The sequence below is a fragment of the Piliocolobus tephrosceles genome, chromosome 15, assembly GCF_002776525.5.
Source record: "Piliocolobus tephrosceles isolate RC106 chromosome 15, ASM277652v3, whole genome shotgun sequence".
Lineage (NCBI taxonomy): Eukaryota > Metazoa > Chordata > Mammalia > Primates > Cercopithecidae > Piliocolobus > Piliocolobus tephrosceles.
In genome coordinates this window covers 68,482,464-68,488,489 of record NC_045448.1, presented here as the reverse complement: position 1 = coordinate 68,488,489, position 6,026 = coordinate 68,482,464, and the positions used below count along the sequence as shown (strand labels likewise).

Sequence of the window (6,026 nt, the reverse complement as noted above, 5' to 3'; positions counted from 1 at the left end):
AGTGAACTGGAACCTCAGGGTCCTTCATAACAAAACTGACCTTGGTCTTCTGGTCTTCATGAAATATTAGCGTTTCAGTGAATATTTCTCAATTTCATCCACCCCAGATAGTTCTTACTCAGCCATGTGCTAACGATTTTATTTGTAGTTGGTTCTTAAATGGAACTGGAAGTACAGCCTAGTCTATCAATTATTGATAAATCAACCAATAACATTTCCTTTGTTTCCTTGCCCACAAAATCTTGGAAACAGAACCTTTGAAAATGGCCCCATAAGTCTTTGGGATGATCCACATTCTTTGTTGTTTTCATATGCCAGAGTGCATAGGAGCAAACCCCTACTTCTACTTTGTAAAACGTTTCGACATAAATGTCTGGTTCTTCTGAACACTCTCATTCCAAGCACAGAATAATTATTAGCTTGGAGAGGCTCTGTTATTATTATTATTTTTTTCATTTTAGTTTAAGATGTTAGGATCCCTGCCTATGTAAATGAAGTCAGGAAAGACACTGAGATGTTAGGATATTTCTATTTTCTTCTTTCCTGGGTAGGTTCTCCTAAAAGATGTCAACGTTCAATTGTTGGCTAGCAACCTGTGGCATTTAATTCTTCTTGACGTTTAATCCATCATGGTGTGAAAAAAAAAGAAAATGTAGCCTGTCTACTCCTCCTACTCTTCCAAGAGAAACAATAGAATAATTAAATTGGTAACTAAAGTGCTAAGAATAATGAGAAACCACATAAGACTAGCATGATGTTACTCTTAGAACATTAACAGGAAACAAGTTCTGAGGCTATCTCCTCCTACTTCATTTTTTTTCTCTTCCTGTCCAGATAATCATGAGTCATCATCCTGTATAAATGAATAATAGTTTAATTTAAAGAAGCCAATATTGTTTGGAGGTCGTTTATCACTTCACGGCTCTCATTCACAGTCAAGTCATGTGGAACTACACAACTTTCTTTTTGTGCACTGGAGCTGGAAATCTTGTTGAGTTTGTGAGGCCTTACTTCTGCATATTTGAATCTGGTGACCAAATTAAACATTGTTCTAAGTAAGCGGGTGGGTGGGGATGGTGATGGGCTGGGACTGAGGTGGGGAGACGGAGAGCTGCCTTGAGAGATTTTGGGCTTTCGCACTTGTGATTTCAGGGCATGGAAGCTGGATTTGGGTTTGAATAGTAGTATGTTGATAGTGGTGTGTGTGATAGAGAACTGATCCTAAAACTTAATATTTCAATAAGAACAATCGTAAAGGACAGAAAATGGGACACTTTTTAAAGGCTAACTAAAGAAATTGGATTCATTCTGTTAGGACTAATGATTGAAAGCAAAGGAAAACTCAAGCAACGTTTCTCAGCCGGCACATTCAAATGATAAATTACATTTAAGCACTGAAAGAAACAACAGCTGCAGTTAATGAAAAGCCAAATTTATCTAAATTTCTCCAGTTGATCAGTCAAAATAATCAGTATGGCTCTCACTCCATAATCACTTTTTGGTGGGGGAGGGGGAGGAGAGGGGAGATGAGAGATGGGGAAGACAAAGAGAGAAGATAGGTTTTTATTTTAAAAGGTATAGCTTCCAAAAAGGAACTGTAAAACTCCTGAGTTGCAGAAAATTCATTTTCTTGTTATCAATATCATCAATACTCTAGATTTGTTGTTTTATTTTTAACTCTCCTAAGGATAATGCAGTTGGCTTTTGTATGGAATGAAGCCTATAGACATGGGCTGGAGGCGGGAAATCCGGGGGCAGGTTGTGATGATACAAATCTGAAATGCTTTCCAAAACATCATATGTCCATTGAGCTGTTTCATTATTACAACACCCGTGAAATAGACAACAGGTATTGTTTGTGGCAGTTTTACACAGACAGGTACCAAAGGTTTGGGGGGGCCAAGTGACCTACCCAAAGTCAGCTAATAAGCTCGTCTACAAGCTGGGGACAGAAGAAGATGTCCACACTCGTCACCAAACGCTCTACTAGAAAACAGAAATAAATTCTCCATGCCTCATATCCTTACATGGTGAAAGCAGGAAAATCCTGTTGCAGAAACCGCTTGGAGGAGCTGCCATCAAAGGCTGCTTGGGGCCAGCTTCCTTCCAGCACAGAGCTCTGCACAGAGCCTGCATGTGGTGTGGAATTCCATTAGAACTTACTCACCATATGTTTGTCTGCTGGTGTTCAATGGAACCTGAGGGAGGGCATAATGGATCTCCGTTACTAAACCGTGTGGAAGGCTTCCAGAGATTTAATAGTCTACCTCGAGGTGATGAATAGAGGCGCTCTTGTGTGCCTTGCATAATCAGGGAGCCTTGGTGCTCTGAATGCGCCACGCTCTCCTCCGACACCCTTCTGGAAAAGTCTGTACAGCTGGCACTCCTGGAGTCATTTCAAAAGTGGAGATGGGCGGGGAGGGTGCCTTCCTCTCATCTTCCTTGAGAAAAGATCTGCGGGATGAGATTGCACTGATAGCTGGAGATTTTGAGTAGAAGGAAATAGGCTAGAGGATTGGAGAGGAGAGGGAAGGCATTCGGTGCCCTGGATTTCCCTCCTTGCAGATGTAGTGGTCTGATCATTCTATCAAGGCCATGACTGTGAAGAGCACTGTGGGTGATGGCTGGTGGCTCGCGGGAGCTGGCTTGTGCATGACGCCCAAAGCCAAAGGTGAGGGGCCGCTGGTAGCACTGAACCATGAGGCTGCCAAATGGCCATGAAATTTTATTCCTTCCAGTTAATTTTCTCATTGATGTGCTTTTAATTCATATGGCGTAGGAGTGACAGAAATAGAACTATGGTAGAACTTTGCTGGTTTGTCTGCCAGGGAACTGAACACTTGAAAAGGTAGGAGCACAAGGAGACTGAGCCTGTGAACTCAGAAAGGGCAGAAACCAAGCTGCTTCTCCAGTGGATTCAAAGTCTAGATAGCTGTGAGAGTAGGGGACATGGAGAGTGCAGATTATTAGTTCTTTTTCTCATTCCTGTGGCTCTTTACCATCCCCTCTGGTCTTCCGCCATCTTGTAGGTAACATTTCTCATTGCTGCCTCTTCTCTTCTCTTCCTTTTTTTTTTTTTTTTTTTACGGAATTTCACTTTTGTTACCCAGGCTGGAGTACAATGGTGCAATCTCGGCTCACTGCAACCTCCGCTTCCCAGGTTCAAGCGATTCTCCTGCCTCAGCCTCCCGAGTAGCTGGGGTGACAGGCATGCACCACCACGCCCGGCTAATTTTGTATTTTTAGTAGATACGGAGTTTCTCCATGTTGGTGAGGCTGGTCTCGAACTCCCAACCTCAGGTGATCTGCCCACGTTGGCCTCCCAAAGTGCTGGGATTACAGGCATGAGACACCACGCCTGGCCTTCCTTTCCTTTTTTGACAGTCTAACCCACATATTAAATCCTACCATGAAAACCAAAGCCCATCCCTCCAGTATGGACTCTGCATTGCACCAAAATATGAGGGCATTTTTGGTACCCGGAGCCATGTTTGAAGTGGATGGAATACTGAAAGCCAGACAGAGAGCCATCTTTTCATGGACTTGCCTGCAGGTCTGTGCATGAAGGAATCTTGTATAATTATTCCAGTTTAAGCAAACTCTGAGGTATTCGTTTTTTCATTTATTCAGCATCTACCATGTAGCACGTACTTGTCAGACATGCAGAGTACAACAACAAACAAGGCTTGGTGCTTGCCCTCTAGAGGCTTTCTGGGATGCATTAAAATAAATCAGAAGTTGGTGAAGTGTTAGATGTGTGGCAGAATTTCCTTTTCCTATCTCTTTGTTTACACAGGGAACTCCAGGAATTGGGAGAGGATAATGGGGCTAATTGTAATGTCAAGGTAGAGAGAGAGTTTGTAATGTGACTTTAGGTTGGGAAGGGGCAAATTTTCTTTTAGGATTATAAAGTAAAATTATATCAGATGCTAGCCAAGGGTGCAGCTGGGCATGAATCACTTATATAGACCTAATGGGCAGTTATTGGCAGGAGATTGTTCCCCCATGCCAGTGGGAGATGCATCTGAAATTGTTTTTAGATACTTGAGGAGAACAAAAGAAATAAAAAAGGAAGCTGAGCCAGAGAGTGGGCCACCTCCGCTCCCTCAACTCCTGGGGTCCGAAGCTCCCCTTGTCTTTCCTCTAGAAGCAAAAGAGGGAGAGAATAGCTTAGACTACAACACGTGGCAGTCTTTGAACCTTGCAAGATCAGGGATGCACCAAAGCTAAAGGAAGATAATTAATTTCAGGAATGGAAAAGTCTGGGACTTCTGGAGCAAAGAAACTAGGAGAAAGAACGTCAGAAAATTTGGGTAGTTCAACTAGCCTTTACTTGTTTATACTTGTGCTGGTGATATTCTCAGGCTGTACTTAAAGATCAAAACAAGAAAGAGTTTCTAATCCAACTAGGGTAGGAGGGTTTAGGGGAGAGTGGAAGAAGTGTACCATCATCTGTAAATCCTGAAACATCGTAGACATTAGCACAGGACCGTCAAACAGAGGCCAGCAGATATTAGCTCTGTTCATTATTCTTCACAAATTCCTGTGCTTTCTCTGTCTTTTCTCCTTTGCAACATTATCTTTATGAGGATTCTTTGTTCTTTTCTACCAGACTAGTGGTTGTGGATATACTTGGGACTCTTCCTTTTCCCAGTGCTAGACTCTCTAGTTTGGAGGATCAGTAGGTCTCTGGGAATAGAGCAGGAAATTCAAAGGTCATAGAAAGATGAGGCATGGGACAGAGAGCTGCAGGGAGAATCATTACTCTTTCTTCTCAACCATAAAGTTTTCTGCAGTGTGACACCAAGTTGGCCTTCCAGGCCTATTTCTCAGTCCTGCTGTAGTCACCCTGGCTTCTGGGCCTTCCCTTGACGGCTTCTTTGTCATGCTATTGTTTATGAAGTCTCTGGTTTCCTTTACCAGTCCTAGAGGGGATGCTATCCATTTCCTCTCAATCCTACCTGATGCAGCTTTGGGAAACGCACAAAAGACTCTTCTTACAAACTCCTTGAGCATTTATTGGCAGAATGTTGTTCCTTGGAGGTAGCTAATTTTTTTTTTCTTTCTTCTAGATGCTTTTGGAATTTTTTTTCTGTGATTTGCTGTTCCAAAAATTCATGAGAATTTATCTGGATATGGATGTGATCCCTTTCAAAGTTAAAAACCCAAATTCTTCTCTCTAGGCCTTTTCCACTTTTTATCTGTAAAGTGGGAATAACTACTTACCTTCAGATTGTTGGGAGAGTTTAATAAGATGAAAGACATAAAAGTACAGTATCACCTGCAAGTTTACCCCCTCCCTACCTCAGCAAATCCATACCTGGCCAATTAGCAAGAGTAGAAGATTTCTAAAGGTTCCCCAGTAGCCTTACATAGGGAAAGGTGGTGCTTTCAGCTACAGAATATCTTCTCAGCATTTGTAAGCTTCTTTAATTGGTAACAGATCCAATGATCCAATCCAGCAGCTGCAGCAGATAGAAGAGTTGAAAGATTCTAGAAGCTGCCTACTCCTGCTGCATTAGACATTTACATTATAATCATTGGCCTCATTTTCCTGTTTATCTCCTTAAGTTTTTTTTTAATCAGCTTTTTCCCCCAGGTGTGATTTACATACAGTTATATTCACCCTTTTAAGTGTTCAGTTCATTAACTTTTGGCAAATATTTATCATCACTGCCTCATTATGCTCACAGTAAAGAATATTCCCATCACCCCAGAATCTACTGCATGCTTCTTTCCCTTTAATCACCTCTGCCTCCTTCCAGTCCCTGGCAATCACTGTTGGGCTTTCTATCATTTTAGTTTTGCCTTTCCCTGTATTTCTTATAAATTGAATCATACAGTTAGGTAGTTGTATGTCTTGGGTTTCTTTCACTTAGCAAACTGCTTTTAAGATTCATCCATGTTGTTTTATGTAGCATGAACTATTTCCTTTATATTGCTGAGTAGTATCCCAATGTATAGATATACCAGAATATGCTTGTTTATTCATAGTTGATAGACATTTGGGTTATTTGCAGTTGTTG

The 6,026-nt window shown here is 41.7% G+C and overlaps 1 long non-coding RNA gene across 1 annotated transcript in view; it reads left to right on the top strand.

The window, feature by feature from the left end:
* The first annotated feature begins 981 nt into the window (after positions 1 to 981).
* LOC111550536 overlaps positions 982 to 6,026 on the top strand; it is a 29,852-nt gene continuing 24,807 nt past the window's right edge. Inside the window, exons 1-2 of the long non-coding RNA XR_002734080.2 lie at positions 982 to 1,055; positions 2,566 to 2,671. This is a non-coding gene — a long non-coding RNA (uncharacterized LOC111550536). The remainder of the gene's footprint in view (positions 1,056 to 2,565; positions 2,672 to 6,026) is intronic.